The sequence below is a fragment of the Orbicella faveolata genome, unplaced genomic scaffold (assembly GCF_042242905.1).
Source record: "Orbicella faveolata isolate gen_17 unplaced genomic scaffold, um_ofav_v1 contig_50, whole genome shotgun sequence".
Taxonomy (NCBI): Eukaryota; Metazoa; Cnidaria; class Anthozoa; order Scleractinia; family Merulinidae; genus Orbicella; species Orbicella faveolata.
This window is the reverse complement of record NW_028301581.1, coordinates 585,854-608,695: the sequence shown is the minus strand read 5'-3', so window position 1 is coordinate 608,695 and position 22,842 is coordinate 585,854. Positions and strand designations below refer to the sequence as shown.

At 37.7% G+C, this 22,842-nt stretch overlaps 1 long non-coding RNA gene across 1 annotated transcript; it reads right to left on the bottom strand.

Annotated features, from left to right (window-relative positions):
- Window positions 1-202: 202 nt before the first annotated feature.
- LOC149095501 (uncharacterized) lies at window positions 203-8,388 on the bottom strand. Its single transcript, XR_016204841.1, has 2 exons — window positions 7,843-8,388; window positions 203-298 (listed from the first exon to the last, which is right to left on the bottom strand). It is a non-coding gene; the product is annotated as an uncharacterized LOC149095501 (long non-coding RNA).
- Window positions 8,389-22,842: the final 14,454 nt, after the last annotated feature.

The following is a 22,842-nucleotide window of genomic DNA, read 5'->3' as shown; positions in this document are numbered from 1 at the left end:
GAAAATACAAGTGACACAAGAGAAAGCGCTGCATAAGCGTTGCGTGCGAAAGGATACCCCCTATTCCCTCCCCGTTTACACCTGCTATGCAGGATGTATACATGGCTTATCATTATAAAAATAACAGAAATATCATTACAGCCGTAAAATAATGTTTTCAGTGACACGGCTGCAAAGGTAACAGAAAAGAAATACCACAATGTACAGCAAACACAAATTAATTTTTATTCCTAAAACATTCCAAAGCAAACAGAGGATGGTAATATTATCTAAAAAAAAGCTGGAAACACATCCATATCTACGAAGAGGAAAACAAAAGGAGCAATGTCAATAACAGGCCAAAATACTCAATACTTCTCATGAACACTACTATTAAGCTGCATTTAGCCAAGTCTTGCCATCACCTCGAGTATTCGTTTTTTTTTTCAATAAAAGGTCATTTACAATGCGAAACAGCATCTCGGTAATCGATCAACAGATTATTACAAACAATTCCTGCTCTAGCCAGGGCCAGAACCTAAGGATTAATTCACCATGCATATGGAATGTCATTCATTTTTATCTTGTTCAGTGTCAACTAAACTGCAATATTAATTCTCAATACTGATGTTCATTCAGCTCCATCTTGCTCATTTCAGAACTAAGATAGTAATTCTCCACATTAATTGTCATTCAGTTTTATCTTGCCCAGTGTCAGAACTTAAATAGTAAATCTCCATACTGAATGTCGTTCAGTTTTATCTTGTCCGTTGGCAGAACTGATATTGCAATTCTCCATACTGATTACTGTTCAGTTTTATCTTGTCCAGTGTCAGAACTGATATTGTTGTAATTCTCCATAATGATTGTCGTTCAGTTTTATCTTGTCCATTGTCAGAACTAATATTGTTGTAATTCTCCATACTGATTGTCGTTCAGTTCTATGTTGTCCAGAGTCAAAATTAATATTGCAATATTCCATACTGATTGTCCTTCAGTTTTATCTTGGTCAGTGTCAAAAATGATATTGTTGTAATTCTCCCTTCTCATTCTCATTCATTTCTATCTTGTCCACTGTCAGAATTGTTATTGTAATTTTCCATACTGATTGTCGTTGAGTTTTAACTTGTCCAGTGTCAAAATTGATATCATTGCAATTCTGCATACTGATTGTCGTTCAGTTTTATCTTGTCCATTTTCAGAACTGTTATTGTTGTAATTCTCCATACCGATTGTCATTCATTTCTATCTTGTCCAGTGTCAGAACTGATATTGTTGTAATTTTCCATGTTGATTGTCGTTCAGTTTTATCTTGCCCATTTTCAGAACTAATGTGGTTGTAACTCTCCACCCTGACTGCTGTTCAGTTTTATCTTGTTTAGTGTCAGAACTGATATTGTTATAATTCTACACACTGACTGCCCTTCAGTTTGATCTTTTTCAGTGCCACAACTGATATTGTTGTAATTCTCATTACAAATTGTCATTCAGTTTTATTTTTTGCAGTGTCAGATCTGAAAATGTTGTAATTTACCATGCTGATTGTCACTTTTTATCTTGTCTACTGTCAGAACTGATAATGATGTAGCTCTCCACACTGACTGCCGTTCAGTTTTATCTTGTTCAGTGTCAGAACTGGTATTGTTTAATTCTCCAAACTGACTGTCATTCAGTTTTATCTTTTGCAGTGTCAGAACTGATGTGGTTGTAATGATCTATACTGACCACTGCTCAGTTTTATCGTGTCCGTTGTCAGAACTGATATTGTTGTAATTCTTCACACTGACTGCCATTCAGTCTTATCTTGTCCATTGTCAGAACTATTGATGTAATTCTCCATTTTACCTGTCGTTCAGTTTTATCTTGTCCAGAGTCAAAATTGATATTGTTGTAATTCTCCCTACGGTTGTCGTTCAGTTTTATCTTGTCCTGTGTCAGAACTGATATTGTTGTAATTCTCCATACTGATACTGGTTAAGTTTTATTTTGTCCGGTGTCAGAACTGATATTGTTGTAATTCTCCTTACAGATTATCTTGTCCAGTGTCCAAACTGATATTGTTTTAATTCTCCACACTGACTCTCATTTAGTTTTATCTTGTGCAGTGTCAAAACTGATGTTGTTGTAATTCTCCATACTGACTACGGCTCAGTTTTATCTTTTCCGTTAATAGAACTATTGTTGTAATTGTCCATACTGACTGCTGTTCAGTTTTATCTTGTCCGTTGTCAGAACTATTGTTGTAATTCTCCATACTGACTGCCGTGTAATTTTATCTTGTCCTTTTCAGAACTATTTTTGTAATTCTCCATACTGACTGCCATTCAAATTTCTCTTGTCCATTGTCAGAACTATTGTTGTAATTCTCCATACTGATTGTCGTTCAGTTTCATCTTGTCCAGTGTCAAAATTGATATTGCAATTCTCCATACAGTTTGTCGTTCAGTTTTATCTTGTCCAGTATCAGAACTGATATTGTTGTAATTTACCACACTGAATGTCACTCATTTTTATCTTGTCCGGTGTCAGAACTGATATTGTTCTAATTCTTCACATTGACTGCCATTCAGTTTTATCTTCTTTAGTGTCAGTACTGACATTGTTGTAATTCTCCACACTAACTGCCGTTAAGTTTTGCCTTTTGCAGTGTCAGAACTAATATTGTTGTAATTGTCCATACTGAATGCCATTCAGTTTTATTTTCTCCGTTTTCAGAACTATTGTTGCAATTCTCCATACTGACTGTCGTTCAGTATTATCTTGTCCAGTGTCACAATTGATATTGCAATTCTCCATACTGATTGCTGTTCAGCTTTATCTTGTCCAGTGTCAGAACTGATATTGTTGTAATTCTCCACACTGACTGCCGTTCAGTTTTATCTTGCTTAGTGTCAGAACTGATATTGTTGTAATTCTTCATACTGATTGTCATTCAGTTTTATCTTGTCCAGTGTCAGAACTGATATTGTTGTAATTCTCCACACTGACTGCCGTTCAGTTTTATCTTGCTTAGTGTCAGAACTGATATTGTTGTAATTCTTCATACTGATTGTCATTCAGTTTTATCTTGTCCAGTGTCAGAACTGATTTTGCTGTAATTCTCCATACTGACTGCCGTTCAGTTTTATTTTCTTCGTTGTCAGAACTATTTTTTTTAATTCTCCATACTGATTGTCGTTTAGTTTTATCTTGTAAAGTGTCAGAATTGATATTGCAATTCTCCATAGAGATTGTCGTTCAGTTTTATCTTGTCCAGTATCAGAACTGATATTCTTGTAATTCACCAAACTGATTGTCATTGATTTTTATCTTGTTCAGTATCAGAAATGATGTTGTTGTAATTCTCTACACTAACTCCTGTTCGGTTTCATCTTGTCCTCTGTCAGAACTAATATTGTTCTAATTCTCCACGCTGACTGCGGTTGAGTTTTATCTTGTCCATCACCAGAACGATTGTTTTAATTCTCCATAGTAATTGTCATTTAGTTTTATCTTGTCCAGTGTCAGAGCTGGTATTGTAGTAATTTTCCATACTGATCGTCATTCAGTTTTATCTTGTCCAGTGTCAAAACTGATATTGTTGTAATTCTCCATCCTGACTGTCGTTCAGTTTTACCCTGCCCATTGCCAACACTGATATTGTTCTAATTCTTCATACCGATTGTCAGTCATTTTTATCTTGTCCAGTGTCAGAACTGGTATTGCTATTCTCCATAGTGACTGTCCTCCTTTTTTATCTTGTCCAGTGTCAGAACTGATATTGTTGTAATTCTCCATGTTGATTATCGTTCACTTTTATGTTGTCCAGTGTCAGAACTGATATTGCTGTAATTCTCCCTACTGATTATGATTCATTTTCATTTTGTGCCGTGTCAGAACTAATATTGTTGTAATCCTCCACACTGACTGCCGTTCATTTTTATCTTGTTCAGTGTCAGAACTGATATTGTTGTAATTCTCCACACTGACTGCCCTTCAGATTTCTCTTGTCCGTTGTCAGAATGATTGTTGTAATTCTCCATACTGCTTGTATTTCAGTTTTATCTTGTCAAGTGTCAGAATTAATATTGCAGTTCTCGATATAGGTTGCCGTTCAGTTTTATCTTGTCCAGTATCAGAACTGATATTGATGTAATTCACCATACTGATTGTCATTTAATCTTATCTTGTCCAGTGTCAGAACTGATATTGTTGTAATTCGCCACACTGACTGCCATTTCATTTTTTCTTGTCCAGTGTCAAAAACTCATATTGATGTAATTCTCCACACTGACTGCCGTTTCTCTTTATCTTGTTCAGTGTCAAAACTGATATTGTTTAATTCTCCATACTGATTGTCATTCAGTTTTTTCTTTTGCAGAGTCAGATGTGATATTGTTGTAATTCACCATGCTGATTGTCATTTATTTTTATCTTGTCCAATGGCAAGACTGATATTGATGTAATTCTCCACACTGACTGCCGTTTACTTTTATCTTCTTTAATGTCAGAACTGATATTGTTCAATTCTCCATATTGATTGTCATTCAGTTTTACCTTTTGCAGTGTCAGAACTGATATTGTTGTAATTCTCTATACTGACTGCCATTTAGTTTTATCTTGTCCATTGTCAGAACTATTCATGTAACTCTTCATACTGCATGTCGTTCACTTTTAATTTGTCCAGAGTTAGAATTGATATTGTTGTACATGTAATTCTCCCTACTGGTTGTCGTTCATTTTTATCTTGTCCAGTGTCAGAACTGATATTGTTGTAATTCTCCACACTGTCTCCCGTTCAGTTTTATTTTAATCAGTGTCAGAACTGATATTGCTGTAATTCTCCATACTGATAGTTGTTCAGTTTTATGTTGTCCAAGTTGGAACTGATAGTGCTGTAATTAACTTTCTTATATCTCTTAGTTAGTACACGTGCTGTGATTGGTCAATTTATCAGGCCGTACTCTCCTTTACGGCACACTAAAATTTAACGCTGGTTTTGTTGAAAAACTGTTTTGTGATTTATCGCCAAGTGTTCCTAACTTTTATATCAAGTAAACATTTAAGACTTTTTTTACTCTAAATTGTGTATTAAAGCATGCTAACAACTTAAAAACAATTTCAAATTGACTCGTTTTGATTTTGAGGTGCATCAGAAATTTGAAGGCATTCCGCTTAAATAGAAATCGTTCCTGAGCCCGTCATACACACAATAGAGATATAATAAATATCTTACTAACCTCGTTTTCTCGGTCTGTACCGTAAGTTAGGGATCCTCGTTTTTTCCCCTTCGATTTATGGCCTGCGTGCTTTGCCCTTGAGCCATAAATTAAAGGGGAAAAAAACTCGGTCCGTAACTTATGGTACGGCCCTCAAACTCGGTTAGTAAGAGGTATATACCGATTGTCATTCATTTTGTATTTTGTCCAGTGTCAGAACTGACATTGTTCTAATTTTTCACACTGACTGCCGTTCAGTTTTATCTTGTTCAGTGTCAGAACTGATATTGTTATAATTCTCCATACTGATTTTTATCCAGTTTTATCTTTTGCAGTGTCAGAGCTGATATTGTTGAAATTCACCATACTGATTGTCCTTCATTTTTATCTTGTCCAGTATCAGAACTGATATAGTTGTAATTCTCCACATTGACTCCAGTTCAGTTTTATCTTGTGCCGAGTCAGAACTGATAATGTTGTAATTCTCCGTACTGACTGCCGTTCAGTTTTATCTTGTCCGTTGTCAGAACTTTTGTTGTAATTTTCCATACTGATTGTTGTTCAGTTCTATCTTCTCCAGTGTCAGAATTAATATTCCAATTCTCCATACTCATTATCCTTCATTTTTGTCTTGTCCATTGTCAGAACTAATATTGCTGTAATTCTCCGTACTGACTACCGTTCAATTTTATCGTGCTCGTTGTCAGAAATCATATTGTTCTAATTCTCCACAATGACTGCCGTTCAGTTTTCTCTTGTCTGTTATCAGAACTATTGTTGTATTTTTCCATACTGATTGTCGTAAAGTTTTATCTTGTCCAGTGTCAGAACTGATATTGTTGTAATTCTCCATACTGATTGTCGTTCTATTCTGTCTTGTCCAGTGTCAGAATTAATATTGCAATTTTCCATACTCATCCTTCATTTTTATCTTGTCTATTGTCAGAACTGATAATGTTGTAATTCTTCATACTGATTGTCATTCAGGTCTATGTTGTCGAGTGTCAGAATTAATATTGCAATTCTTTATACTGATTGCCCTTTGTTTTTATCTTGTCCAGTGTCAGAACTGATATTGTTGTAATTCTCCCTACTGATTCTCATTCATTTTTATCTTGTCCAGTGTCAGAGTTGATATTGCAATTTTCCATACTGATTGTCCTTTAGTTTTGTCTTGTCCAGAGTGAGAACTGATATTGTTGTAATTCTCCATACTGATTGTGTTGTTCAGTTTTATCTTGTCCATTGTCAGAACTCATATTGTTGTAATTCTCCATACCGATAGTCATTCATTTTTTATCCAGTGTCAGAACTGATATTGTCCGGTGTGAGAACTGATGTTGTTGTAATTCTCCATGTTGATTGTCATTCAGTTTTATGTTGTCCAGTGTCAGAACTGATAATGTTGTACTTCTCCACACTGACTGACATTCAGTTTTATCTTGTCTGTGTTCAGAAGAATTGTTGTAATTCTTCATACTGATTGTCCTCCAGTTTTATCTTGTCAAGTGTGAGAATAAATATTGCAATTCTCCATACAGGTTGTCGTTCAGTTTTATCTTGTCCAGTATCAGAACTAATATCGTTGAATTCACCATCCAAATTGTCATTCAATTTTATCTCGTCCAGTGTCAGAACTGAGATTGTTGTAATTCTCTCTACTTAGTGCCATTCAGTTTTGTGTTGTCCAGTCTCAGAACTGATAATGTTGTACTTCTCCACACTGACTGCCGTTCAGTTTTATCTTGTCCGTTGTCAAAAGAATTGTTGTAATTCTTCATGCTGATTGTCGCTCAGTTTTATCTTGTCAAGTGTGAGAATAAATATTGCAATTCTCCATACAGATTGTCATTTAGTTTTATCTCGTCCAGTGTCAGAACCGATATTGGAATTCTCTATACTGATTGTCCTTCATTTTTATCTTGTCCAGTGTCATAACTGATATTTTTGTAATTCTCCTCACTGACTGCCATTCAGTCTTACCTTGTTCCTTGGTTAATCATTTTAACCTTAGTTGGAAGTAGATTTTTAATCCTAGTTCTAGACTTGTATTTTTTAGAGGACCCTCCTGGAAACCACCTTTAGGTGATTGGAGGCCTCCTTTTAAAATATCAGTTTATTTTTTTTTTTTATTATTATCATTAAATCCTCAGTAGTTACAAGACATCGTATTGATCACAGTTTCAGGAATATTAATAACATATCCAAATTAGGGAACTCTTTCCTCAATACCAGTGCTTTCCTTATCACCACAAATGTTCCCAAAGTAAGATTTGCAATGCTGTCAGATAAATGTCACATAGCAGATAGCAGTGGCTTCATTCATTTCTACCCATTCATTAAACTTAAAATTTTCAACAGATTTTCCTTCTTTATTAAGGAAAAAACAAAGTTGAGATAACAGTGACCCAAAATCTTCTCCAGGTTTTACAGGTATTAAACCAGTCGTGCTGAATATTTTCCTTGACTCTTCTTCAAAATGCCAATTTTCCCTAAATTAACAAAAAATTCATTGACCTTAGAAGAATTTTTTCCTGACCATTTCCTGACCTGGTGTGGCACCCCTGTTTTAACTATTACACAGAAAACTAAACCATAAAATTTATCGAGAAATGAGGCTCCCAACCATCACCCAATTCACAGATTCTGACATCAGACTTATTACCTTAGAAAAACCACTTCACTAACAACTGGTTCAAGTTCAGCAGTAACTTTCCTTGAAACCCTCAACAACTACCATCCCTCTATCAAATTCACCATAGAAGTGGACACCAATACAGTTGACTCTTGTTATAGTGCACATCCTTGAGATCGTCATTTGTTGCCGTTATAGCAGGGCTGCCTGCAGTAGAGGGGTGAGATGAAAATGACTCAATACAAGTCATATAAACCCACATGCAGTGCACATACTGCTTTGTGCTTTTAAGCAAAAAATTGTAATATATGTAGTATAGGTCAAAATAGTGTACAAACTACCAGTAGTAAACACTCCAAGACAACAGAACAATGACAAATCACTCAATACATTCAAGGTGTCCCTCGTAACGATTGAGAAACACTAAAAGAATCAGTGTGGGATCATATGAAGTGTTCACAATTTTGCAATAGGGATAGGATAATAGCCATAAATCAATGGCTGCTCCATCATTCAACTCTCTGCCAGACAGTGTCAGAAAATTGACAGATTAATTTTCATTCATTAAGGCCATAAGACACCGTCTGTTTCAGAGAGTGATTAAGATTTATTATTAAGATTTAATAATAAATGCTATTTTCATTCGAACACTTAGTAGTTTGTAGTCCATTGTATTAGTTTTAATATTAGCTTTAATGTTTCAGTTTTAATATCCTATTATATTTTTTTTCTGAGATTTTTACAGTTGGTGTGATATCACAGGATTTTTACCGACTTAACTAAGTGCAGATGTAGTTATATTCTATTTTGCCAATTTTGACATCTAAATTATGGTTTTTCATATAGAGCCTCTATCAGTAACATCAGGCTGTCCATAATAGCAGGGGGTCTGCAAGGCAAGAGTTGTCTGTAGTGTGCTACCAGTTATTGCAAAAGAAAGGCTGCAAACTAGAAAGGAAAGATCTCTCGCCTTATTGTAAAAGCCTTGCCAACTTATTACCACTAAGGCAATGGATCAACACCGTATGCTACACAAAATGACAGCAGCTGCCAACAATTTTTCTCTTAAAAACATGAAAGATGACTGATTGATACTTTCAGCAGGGCTCGACTTTCAGGAAAAAACCTTAGGGCCAGCTGGCCCCTTAGTTTTCATATTAATTTTAGTCACCAGCAAAAGTATTTCAGTCAGCAAAAAGCATGGAAAGGTAGTTGCCAGTGAAAAAATTGGGTTGCATTGGTGACCCCAGCAGTCACAACGTTGAGCTCTGATCAGCTTACAAGCACCAATCCTCGCCCACGCCGAAATCTGGGGAAGTTCTCTCTCTGATGTTGCTGAGGAAGGAAGGTTTCAAGAGCTAATCAGAGAAACTTCTCCAAGCTAAATGCAATGCCACATGGCCAGGGCAAAGGCCACAAAAAGACTGCAAGTCAGATGAAAATGATGACCAGTCTTCACAATGCCCTGTACCCTACAGGGCATGATGAGTCCATTGTTGCTAAGACATGTTTTCTTTGTTTCTTCTTTTAGTCTTCGACCACAATTTGGATGCATTTTGTGTTTAAAAAAAATCAGTTCATAGGCCATCATCCTGTTCAATATAACTAAACAAAATCCAGTAACAAAATTAATTAAGGACCATGGCACAGGTGTAGCTTATTCATCTTTTTTATTTAAGTTTGCAATAAATTATTTTCATTTGCATGAAAATAATTGAGTGATGTTTCTTCTATGCACCTTTCATTATTATATACCAGTAATTTGTCATCATATCATTATTGTGGAAATTATTTCATTTCATTTTAATTGTTATGTGTACCGGTTTGTACCAACTGATTCCTATAAATGGCTTGTTCTTTTCAGGGTGTTTTCACGAAAGCTGTGAAACAAACTATTTCTTGATGAATATAACATAATATTGTCTACTGCATACAATATTTCATAAAGACAACTATTTCAGTTTAATTATTACTTTAGCATATTTAGCTTTGTATCATCTCATTACACCAGGATCTCTCATTGCCAACAACAATTGTAATCTATTGGCAGTGTTTAAAACAGCTATTTCATCTACCAAAGGCAGCCCTAAAAGCTGATTACTGAATAACATTCCCTAACAGTCCCTGGTGCAGTTGCAATTTTAAGATCCACTGGACAACGTTTTATGTCCAAAGTCAAGCTGGCTTCACCTCTTGACTGCAAGAGAGGAATTATGCACACATTAGTGCAACAGACCTTTGACTTGGGCATGGCTGAAAAAGCTGAGGGTGGGCTGATTGCAGTAGATAGATAAATCAGGTACACAAATGATGGACCTGAAGGGGAATAAAATTGTATGTTCCAATCAAGCAGCCATGTAAGGTGCAAGACTTAGCCAAAGTTTCTGTCAACATCAGCCTGTTGAGAAATATTTTTCACACTTGATTTGCAAAAAAAATGTGACTGTATGTTTCAGCATGCTGCAGTTTGTTGTTTTCTGTTGAAGTCATCTCAACTCAAACGATGTTTTTGAATTAAAGTCAACAAAAGCAAATCATTCTGTAAAAGCTGAACATTGAGGGCAGGAAGGTTAATGTATATAATATTACTCGGCATTCTTTACCAGGATAATTGAGTCATAGAACGACCAACCACTTGTCGTTATAGCAGGCAATTTGTCAGCTTTCAAAAATGAACTTGAAGTTCATTTAGGTATTTATATAATTTTACTTTTGCAAAACGCTTGCATATGATTTTTACTATCTTACTATTATATTGGTGTTGCTTTTCTTCCCTTCATTCATGTTTGTAATTTCAAGGAAGTTTTCAATTATGGCCAACCTCACTTACTTCCTTGCAGGGTGCCTATTTACTTCTGTTTGTGACTAATCATTTGTCATTGCTTTGCTTTACTCTTTCATCTTGTTACTTCTATTAATTTGTATATTTGTATTGTACTTTCTAGTGTTACACGAGCCCTTTAATTGGTGCAAAGTTTACAGATCTAGAACAAGAAGTCCTAGGTCCACAACCTACAATTACAAAATAAATGTCAAAGAGTTACCTCCAACAGTAACAATAATAGTAATAATCATAATGTCTTTATTCATTTGATAAAAATGCATATCAAGTGTTACAATTAATAAAAGATAAAATGATTAAAAAGATATCTAAAAAGCAGTTTTGCCTCCAGCAATGTCCCCAACAATATATGCTCTCTTTCCATGGTCTTCATGAAGCAACCGACTGTTGACATACTACCCACAGTAATCCTGTGCCTGTGCTGCTCTCCTCCAAACCCCAAGCTTCTCAGCTAAACACCCGGGGTAATCCAACACAGGAGAGCATAACAGAAACAGCCCCTGAACCAATGGCAGCACCATCTCAAAATATATCAGACTGTCCAGTCGACCAACCAAGTCCAATGTTATATAGTAAAGGGAAAGTGACTTGCCCTCAGTCTGGATCAAATACCCAATAAGGCATGAAACAAAACAACCTAACCGAGATTAGATCAGGCTGTATGTCCAAACCACTTGTGCGCGTAGACCTGTGCACTACCATTTCAGCCATCAGTATGGGGGCATGAAATGGTGACATCCCAACATTACAATGGACACGGTGTGCAGTATGCATAGTGGTGAGGCAGAGACTGGCCGTTCTCTTAATACTGGAATCTTGAAAGCCAATAACTAATATCTCATGATTAAACTTTCACACAGGTCCTCAAATTCACAGGATTCTGCCAGCTGGCCCACTCACATCATAATCAATCAATAACCTCATGTTCAGCTTGATTGTTGAATTCATCAAAACTTCAGGACAACTCGGATTAATATTAATCCATGGATTATAATAATAATAGATTATTATAATTCAGTAATAGATTAAGGCAAGGCAAAAAAATTGGAAGGATTAGATTATTAATATCATTTGGATTAATATTAATCTCAGAAATTAAAAAGTTGCGACAGGCCTGCACAACTCCCATTGTACCCAAATGCGTACTTTTTGCCTTTAGCGTTTGTCATGTACTTATGCATTGTTTAGACTCATTTTTATTGCAAGATTTGTTTGAAGTCTCTACATGTTTGCTTTCAAGGGACAAAATACGAAGCTTTCTGTGAACATTTTACTTACTTGCATTATATATTATGACGCCGGGCCAGGCTGTGATAAGAACTGTTTGCAAGCAGTAGGTACATCCTTATCACAGAAATCCTACTATTTGTCCTCGAATGGTTTTCTTCGGAGATGCTGTAGCTTTACTTCAAGAAAGCTCTATGTTTCTGTAGATACAAATTTTATGGACTGTTGAAGCAGTTGAACAGTTGGCATCATTGTCCCAGGTTAGAAGTGGCAACATTCTCATTACAGTGAATAACAAGACATGTATAAAGTATCATTATCAACGCATACAGGATATATTATCAGCAAGGTCACTTGCCAACATAATGCTAGGGTTCTTCCATACAGCTGAGATTGGCGGTAGCTCTTCAGTAAGTCAGGCACGCTCGTGGACCTCACCAGCTAACCAACCAGCAACAATAGCCCCTTCTATGACATCAATCCTGAAACCCTGTCCTTCATCACAAACTCCTACTCTAAGTCCAGTATATACGTAGACGGTCCATTTTATGAAATGCTGCCAAGGAAATGGCAATCTCTATGGATCCAACTCAGAAAGGCTAAGTCTTTCAGCAATAACTGGAAGGGATTCACAGATTTCCTTTGATGACGTGCGTACTGACATCCATTTCACTTTGTTATTTTTTAAGTTACTCAAGATCTTTATTCTATTCTACATTAAGAATTTTCATGGCCCTGCAAAAAAGTCAGTTGCAACTGTACTGTATTACCAGCAGAGCTGACACAACTGCCAACTTCTGCTACTAAAATATCATAACCATTAATAAAGATTGCAAAAGTTGACTGAGTGTAACAACATAAAAGAGTTTTCTTCACAAACTACTAGCACAAGAAGCATATCCATTGTGGTTGGAATAGAATATTTTCTTTATTGACAGACTTGTACAAATTTGTGCTGCCAAGTCTGTGTCATATGAACGAAATATTTCCACAGCTTATATAGTTATGTAAAGCGATTGATACCATTATTTAACAAATTGCCAAGAGATAGTGATAAGGATGCCTTAGATTGTTAAATGATGTCAATCTTCAGAAGCTTTGGTCAAAGATTAATCCTAGGTAGGAATAATATTAATGCCACAAAGGATTAATAGGAATCCTATATAGGATTGATATTTATCAGATTAATATTAATCTTACATAAGATTAATATTAATCCTGATTAATTAAGGCATGGCTCGAACCTCAGTAAAGGATTATAATAATCTATTACTGGATTATAATAATCCATTGCTGGATTATAATAATCATTAGGATTAACATCAATTCGATCGATATTAATGCGAGTTGTTCTGAAACTTGACCCCTTAAAATAACATGTTTCTGTGGCATAAAATGGTTGCTTAACTGAGGAATACAGAATCTTTTCAGGGTGTTCCTCATCTGCATCAGTTAAGATAGCAATATTCATAACTTCAAATTCACAGTTCTGGTGCTTTTGAAGGCAAAAATTCCTTGATCACACTCTGCTACTAATACACAAATTTGCTGCCTCTCATCCCTTCTGACACCAGATTGAAGCTTGACATATTCAAGAGGTGAGTGACACTAACACAAATAAAACCCAGGAAGCCATAGATATAATTCTGCCCTTTGTTATAGATCCTTTGGGTTAAACATGTGATGCTTTATAATCTTCTTTAATGAAAAGTTGTTGAGACCATAGGATTTGCATAAGAGGGGAGCTGGAGGTCTGCTCATCTACCATGACTAATCTTCAGTAGAATTTTGTTCTTGCAGAGTAATTTTCAAATTCTTTTTGTCTCAAAATTTCTTTTGAGACGAAAAGGCATGATGTAAGATTGCTGTTTTTCCACTTAGTTGAAACATACCATTTCTTATATTGAGGCCTTACATTCATGCATTCAAGCATACAATGTGTGGTTATGTGTACATGTACATCTGCGCACTCTGTGTGATCCCTGCCTTGCAGAGGACTTTTCACAGCTTTAGACTATTTGGTCTAACCATCCCTGATTGCTCAGAGCGTGAAATGTTAAACTGGATGATAGAGTATATTATTTTCAAATCAATACTCTATCGTCTCTCTATAAAAATTAAAATAAAAAAAAAAGATTATGGGGAATTTTTATCATCTAATCCTTACAAAGACACTTGTAAACAGCTGTTTCTGCCTTTTTAAAGCAACAGTTAGCTATTTGTTGCATGATCAAGTAAAGGGGAAAATTTTAGCACCTGGTGCACTGCAGGTGTTGAAATAAACCCCTTAAACCTTCTTACCAAAGAATAAGCAAATGAACAAGACTGACAACATTAACTTCATCATACAATGCACTTTGAATGTACTGTAATCTACCTCAAGCAACTTAAACCAAACCAAGTATTCACACTCTGCATTCCAACAACACGCAGGGCTGGTGATTCATTTTGCATCAACTTGACGCTGTTGTGCTGTCCTGAAACTCCACAAGCTCCATCGCCACTTGCAGTTTTCTAATAACATCATCACTGATCCCATCCTATGCAGTTGAATTTCTCAAGTAGTTTCCCATATAGTTGTCATGAATCATGCCTGTTTTAAAATACCTCCAAGAATATTTCATATTAAGTTTCATGTTCTATACTAAAAATGCAAAGTACATTAACATTTGTCACAATCACAAATATATTCTGCAATAAAATTAGAGCAGAGGAAGGGGAAGGTGGGGTTATCCATCCTGACTTCTTTCCTCACTTTTTTCATTTCAAAGCTGGACCTAAACAGGTTGAAAGGCTGGCCATTTTCTTTCGCATGTGTTGGAAGATTAGACACTGACAAAATATGTTGACTTCGACATCTTGCTTTTGAGTCTTGCAAAATTCTGCTTGGTATTAAATTACAAGTCATGCGAGTTACATGAGCTCTTTAAGATCCAGTCACTACAGACCTTCGATTTCATATTAAACTCCTCACTCTTATCACCATTTTAGATGATCAATCTGATCAAGAACAGACTTAAAATTAATTATGAGCGAAGTATCCACCATACCAATACATCCCAATCTGGATGCACAACTTCAAGTTTTACTAATTTAGAGGTTTTCTGTTTCTCATTGCTATCCCAAACTTAAATCCACCCAATGAAGGGAAGTTTGCTTAAAAGTTATTTATAATGTAACATTTTAGGTTTGACCAGCAAAGCTGCTTGGAGACTCTTTATTATCTATGGACGTTCCCTTAAAATAGCCTGTGGCAGTCTGGCCAACTTATAAATTTTGTCTTTTCCATATCCATTAATGCTTCCCAAGCCAAAGTCCCATTATAAGGTATAAACTGTACCAGACAAATTAACTGGAAAAGGTGGGAAAGGACTATACTTAAGCGTTACCTACCAGTAAGTCCTAAGTCAATTCATTGCCAGCTGCTAGCATCAGTCAACTACATGTACATGTATCTAGCCAGCTTAAATTTGGCTGCTCGAATATCCAAATTGATGTATGGTCTGCCTTTGAGATGTTGAATCAGAATTGTTCATGATTTAAAGTTGACATCACAAGTGTGCACTGTTGACAATAACTTTTTTGCCAATGTTGGGAAGGGGTAGTGGGAGGTTGTGCGGGGGTAGGAGCTGATGGCCTAATGGTAAATCAGTTGGACTCTGGATCAATAGGTCCAAAATGGAGCCCAAGCCAGAGTTGCTGTGTCATGTTCTCGAGCAAGACACTTGACTCTCCCAGTACCTCTCCCCTCCAAGGAGTGAAAATGGTACTGACCGATTGTAGGAGCAACCTGACAAAAACAAGGGGTAACCTGTGATAGACTAGAATCCCATCCAGAAAGAGAGTGGCAATACCCCTGGGCATTTCATGTTGCAGAGACCAAAGGTAAGCACCAGCACTGATGAGCCATCTGGCTCATCCATATCCCGAAGGGGTGGAACAGAGTTCCCTGCCCTGCAGCCGGTGAAATAATCACTAGAGTGTTCTCATTCCGAGCCGCAAAGACCAGATGAGGGATTTGATTTCCTGTTTAAAGCAAACCTTTTCCCATAAAAGTTTAACCCCCTTGACTGGATGTACCAACAAAACGTTCAAGTGAGGGAGGGAAAAGGACATTGGTTAATATGCATTTCAAACAGACAGCTACACTGCAGACAGCTGGAAATGTAAAATGACAGCTTGGGACCAGGGTAATGGTGGATCATGGAATGAGGAGAGGACATCGGAGAGTGATGCTCCTCGAGTGCGGCTGTACAGGCAAGTTGATTCAAGAACCCACAATGAAGGATGATCCCCCAGTGGTGATGTGGTTGGCATGTGGTGTTGTGGTAACCAAGGCCACTATTCAGATTTCTGAAGGAACCATTTCTTATTATAGAAAAAAGACAGGCAGCCTTTGTAACAACAGTTATTCCTTTTGATATTTAAATGCCACATCTGATAGGGATGAAACTCAGCTTTTGATATTTGTTGAAAATTGGGAGAATAATGCATTCCATGCCCAGTAGAAATAATGTTACATGTTCCAAGCCATAATGGCAGTAGGTGGGGTGGAGAGTGAGACATGGTGGCGGATCTTTCCTTCATGCCAGTGACATTTCTGTCCTTCAGGCATTCAGTTCAAGATGCTCAAGTGTATATCTTGCAGGAACTACAGTGCAAGGATTTTCTGGCTGTGATGAAGCAAAATCATCCATGCATTCAGAAAAAGTACCAGGTGATGAAATGACACATCTTGATGAAGAGGTGGCTAACAGCAATCGCATGAACTGAGGAGGATTCAGGTTATCTGCCCAAAGGTGTCACAGCAACAAAGATGCCGCACATGCACCCCTGCCCACGCGCGCCAAACTTTGCCTCCAACCATGCGCTCCAGTGCCGCGCCATCACCACATCTGCATTGCCTCCACCTTTGCTGCTGTAACACCTTTGTGCAAAAGCATGGTGAATCCTCCCCACCTCATGTGACTGATGTAAGCTACTTCTTTGTCGAGGTGTGTCACTTCATTGCTTGAGACTTCTCCTAAATACATGGAAGATAATGCTTCATCACAACTAGAAAATCCCTGCACTGTAGTTCCTGCAAGAACACACTCAAACATCTTGAGCTAAATGCCAAAAGGATGGAGACGTCTCTGAAATGATAAAAGGATCACCAACCATGACTTTCTTTCCACCCCATCTGCTGCTCTGTTATAGTATAAAACATGTGACATCATCCCAACCAAGCATGCAATACATCATTTTCCCAATTTTCAACAGCCAATCAGAAGCTGCACATCATCCAAATAAGGTGTGTCATCTGAATATCAAGCACGAATAACTGTTGTTTTATAACCTATCTTTTTCCTATAACAAAAAGACTCATTCAGAGGTCTGAATTCTAACCTTGGTGACCACAATAACATGTGCTAACCAAATCACTACTGAGGAATTCTCCTTCACTGTGGACTCCTGAATCAACCTGTCTGTACCACCAGACTCAAGGGGTACCATTCCCTGATTTCCCACCCCATTACACAATCCACAACTGCCCTGGTCCCAATCTGCCATTTCACATTTCCAGTCGTCTGTTGCATAACTGCTTGCTAAAAGTGCATGTTAACAAATGCCCTTTCCCTCCCTCACTTAAACGTTTCATGGTATATCCAGTAAAGGGTGTTGGACTTAAATGGTGAAAGGTTTGTTTCAAACAGGACACCAAATCCCCCTGCCAGTCTTTGTGGCTAAGAATGGGTACATTCCAGTGATGTCTTCCCTGGCTACAGGGCACGAAAGTCTGTTCCATTCCCAAGGGAACAGAGAAGCCAGATGGATCATCAGCACGAGTGCTCCCCTCCAGTTTCTGTAACATGAAGTGTCTAGGAGTGTTGCTTCTCCCCTTGGATGGGATGCTAGTCCATTGCAGGTGACCCCCAGCAATTGTCAGGTTGCCCTAACAAATTGGCCAGTACCATTACACTCTTGGGTGGAGAAAGGCATTGCAAGGGTAAGGTGTCGTGCCTGAGAACATGACACAGCAACCCCAGCTTGGGCTCCATGTTGGACGTATTGATCCAAAGTCCAACTAACTAACCATTAGGTCATCAACTCACCACCCCAACCTACAACCCCCGGCCGGCCCACCACCCCTTCCCAACATTGCCAAAAAGTAATTGCTGACAGTGCACACTTGCGATAACACCTTTAACTTGAGAAGAATTCTGACAAAACATCTCAGTGACATGCCATATATTAAATTTGATATTCAAGTAGCCAAATTTAGCCTGCCTTGATACATGTAGTTGATTATTAGAAGCAGTGAGCGAACTTAGGGCTTACCAGTAAGCAATGTATATAGACTACAATTGTTTCTCTTTTTGCTGCCTGGCTCATTCTCAGTAGAGTAACCAGTGAACTCTTAATAATAATAATAATAATAATAATAATAATAAAATATTTATATAGCGCCAATATCCTAAAAGTTCAAAAGCGCTTTACAGTTAGAAATATTAAAAACACTTAAGACAAATAAAGTAAAAATAAAAAAATGTCGCTAAAAAGTTATAAAAATGCTTTCTTAAAAAGGAACGTTTTTAGTTTATGTTTAAAAAGGGACACTGAGGAGCTGTTCTTGATGTCAGACGGAAGAGTGTTCCAAAGTGTAGGAGCTGCTACAATGTATTCTCTTCCTATGGTTAGACGTTTGTTTTGCTTTATCCTGTTAATTTGGTCAGGGCTCGACACTAATGGTAGCCAACTTGCCACAGGCTAGAGTAGGAATTAAGTTTTGGCTACAGAGCTGGGCGCTATTTTTTCAACTTACTGGCCTGGTGGCTAGTGACAACTTATATGTCACTAAACAAAAGAAAATTGCTAGCCAAGTGTTGATGTTGACTGGGTGCAATAACAGCAGAATCACTAGCAAGACTTGAAAACACAATGCAAGCGACTCTCTTTAATACATTATGGAATTAATTTTAAAGGAAAAAATACACAATGCAATTTTGCATCTGAAACCTCTTGACCAGTTGACATACAGTTGGCACACCTTGTGTCACGCTTGACTGGTAATGTTAAACACAAGGGCGAACCAATTTATGACCGAATTGCACTGGTTTCAATTTTGTTCAATGGCCTCATGTTTTCCTCACATCAAATCTCTCAAGCCAACAGATCACAAAGAAAAATCCAGTGATTTTCCTGAAAAGACTTTAAGGACTCTTTGATACCTCCTTGTAAAAATATCCAGACCCCAAGACGTCATTGTAAAAACTGTCGAGACTTCTTCAGTCTCTTCACAGACAGGAGCTGTAGAATTCAAACTGTTTCAAAGGCAGCATTAGCAAAATTTGACTGCTAATAAAGGTCAAAGGAAATAAATCTTTCTCACGTAATTATTTCTGCAGTGGTAAGTTCTGTCAGTATGGAAACAACAACAAATCACCTGTATGTTGTTACGCTAAATGAAATGTTATCCCTTTACAGTTCTGCACGATTTTGTACATGATTTTATCAGGGTGCTCATGTTTTGTGCTACTAATTTGTAACAAGAAAAGAACATTGATGTATGCTTTCAGAAAATGCTGTCTTGTTTGTCAAATATTTCTTTCAACATAATAACATGCTCAGTTTTTATACCCTTTCAAGTACCAAACAACGAAAAGTAAACATGATAACACCACAATGAAATTCTTACCTTGTTTCCGAGAAAAGTGTTAGTGTTTGTCTTCATTGAGGAAGACAGCAACTAGTTTGGCCAATTTCATTTTGTTTACTAGCCAAAGTGGCTAGTGGAAATCAGAAACCTACTGGTCAAAACAAAATGTCTCCTAGTCTGTGGCGAGGTGTCTACCATTAATGTCGAGCCCTGTGGCTAGTAGGTTTCTGATTTCCACTAGCTGCTTTGGGTTAGTCTCAAGCAATGAACTGGCACATCTCGACAAAGAAGTAGCTTACACCAGTGACATGAGGTGGAGAGGATTCACCATGCTTTTGCACAAAGGTGTTACAGCAGCAAACGTGGAGGCAATGCAGCTGTGGTGATGGTGCAACACTGGAGTGCATGGTTGGAGACAAAGGTTGGCGTGTGTGGGCAGGGGTGCATGTGTAGCATCTTTGTTGCTGTGACACCTTTGGGCAGACAACCTGAATCCTCCTCAGTTCACGCAATTGCTGTTAGCTACCTCTTCATCAAGACGTGTCATTTCATCACCTGGTACTTTTCCTCAATGCATGGATGATTTTCCTTCATCACAGCCAGAAAATCCTTGCACTGTAGTTCCTGCAAGAGATACACTTGAGCATCTTGAACTGAGAAAATCATGCACAAAATCATACAGAACTGCAAAGGGATAACATTTTCTTTAGCATAACAACATAAGTGATTTGTCATTGTGTCCATACTGACAAAACTTACTACTGCAGAAATAATTACGTGAGAAAGATTTATTTTCTTTGACATTTATTATTAGTCAAATTCCACTAATGCTGCTTTTGAAACAGTTTGAATTCTACAGCTCCTGTCTGTGAAGAGAGTGAGGAGGCCTTAACAGTTTTTACAATGACGTCTTGGGATATCGATATTTTTTACAAGGAAGTCTCAAAGAAAAACAGAGTTCTGAAAGTCTTTTATTGGAACTGGTTTAGTAGTAGTATTGGCATTATTGGACAATCTAGTCCATAATTTTAGCGTGTGTTAGTAATTGTACATTTCCTTAAACATTTTCTGAGATGGCTTTGGAGTCCGATTCGTGATCGGCGGATGCAATGACAAGAACCACAGACATAAGTGGAATCAGTGGATGGAGCAAGGGCCCTGGCCTTCTGACGTTCTCTCCTGGTATCCGCTGTGATGTGCAGAAGCTTTTCTCCCTCTCGTAGGGCTTTGGTGCAATTTGTTTTCCACGCACTCCTGTCACTGGCAAGAATCTCCCATGAATCGATTGGAGCTGGTTTACACACAAAGTAATTACCAACAATAGGTATTAAAGAGAGTCGCTTGCATTGTGCTTTCAAGTCTTACTAGTAATTCTGCTGTTGTTTTACCCAGCCAACGTCAACACTTGGCTAGTTAATTATTTTTATTTGACTAGTAACATAAGGTGTCACTAGCCACTAAGCTAGTAAGTTGAAAATCTAGTGTAGAGCAACCTCGTTCCCAGGGTCTCTAATCTTACCGCCCTCTGGAGCGAGCGACGAGAGACCCTGGCTGGGTCTGGTCACATCCCACTTTGACAATTGAGAACATCAGGGAGGGGTCCTCTGTAATCAGCAATTTGTTGCGTTGAGCTTTGTCAAATTCAAAGTATTGCCCTGCGACTGCCATTATCTACGGCGTTTATCAATACTTAGCTTTCAGGCTGAAATTTCGAATAATATCTACTCCAACGTTTACCTAAAGGTTAAGCAAGTCTGTCTCAGGCAATTTAGTGGTCGTGATTTTCAGTGTGGCCGTCTTACCCACTGGATTTATGGAAAGTCACTCATATTTCAACTGTGGGCGTCGAGCAGCACAATTTCATCCCGTAGTAATTGTTGTTTCTCCTCTGAATGCACACGATCAAATTGGTGCAAAAAACATAAGAATGTCTCCAGGAAAACGTGTAACTTTCCCAAAGTAAAGCTACGACAGTCTCTGAAGAAAAGCTGGACGAAGATAAATATGATATTTGTGCAACGCACTTTGCAAACAGTTCTAATCAAATAGCCGGGCCCGGCGTCACCTGCGGTGTCACAATATCGAATGCAAGTAAGCAATATCTTCGTGGAATATTTTAATCTTTGTCCCTGGATAGCCAATACTTAGAGCCTTAAAACATATCTTGCAATAGAAACGAACCTAAACAAAGTATAAGCACGGCATGGCAAATTACAGAGGTGTCAAACTCTGAGAAGCGACGTGCACTTAACAGCGGAAACCATGCAGACCTGTGACCTCTAAAAATGCTGTAACATAATCAAACGACTCCGCTCAACTGATAATTTCCATTTCTTCTTGCAACATGGCCAACCAGGGTCTCTCTTCACTCACTCCAGGGAGCGGTAAGATGAGAGACCCTGGGAACGAGGTTGAGTGTAGAGCCCTGTTGGTAATTTTTTTCATTCTTTTTCAGAACAAGAGCAAGACAACAAAACACAATTTTGCTATTCCATTTTTGGGGGCTATTTAATTTCCTTTCTTCTGCTAACCCTCTTCATTCACCTTCACCTATCTCTTTTGTGACTAGGTGTCACACAATGCCTCACCCCTCTTTATTGCTGTATCTTATCCACAAAAAATTATTCTGTTCCACGACATATGGTTCTATACATGCTAACTTACAGGCAGCATCCACTACCTGTTAAGTACACTAATATAATGCAATATCAAACAATCTAACTATCAGTGAGCAATGGACAATAAACACACTCGAGGCAGGAAAGAATATTTTGCAAATCCACCAAAATGCGAGCAACAGCGATGAAATGCTGCAAGAGAACAAGGAACTTTGGGAAAAAAATCAAGAACCGACCAAACAAATATCTACTTTCCATTGAGGTATGATGGATACTTCACTAAGACTAAATTTATAGTTTGTAGTTCGCTCAAGTATATACCGAAGGGCCTAGCTCACAAGTTGATCTTGTGGCCATAATTTTCAGTGGAATGAAGCACTGCTCATAAAGCCCATATCCAGATTTTACTTGTTCATAACCATAACCTGCACAATTAAAAACATTTTGTGATCTTACCGTGAAATAGCATGCACAACTTGGGCCTTTCAATTCAAGCTAGGGTTGTAAAGCAGCGACAGCTACTGTAGTGACCTGGTTAAACATAGATATCAAAGCTAGACTTCCTTCAAATGGCCGTAAACTAAACATGAGCAACATCTTTGGTCAAAAGCACGATGAAATAACTGTAGCTTACTTGATTTAAAAACTCCCGCGTCTTCCCCAAATTGAATATTTGCACACATTCGGACTAACCTCCTCAGGAG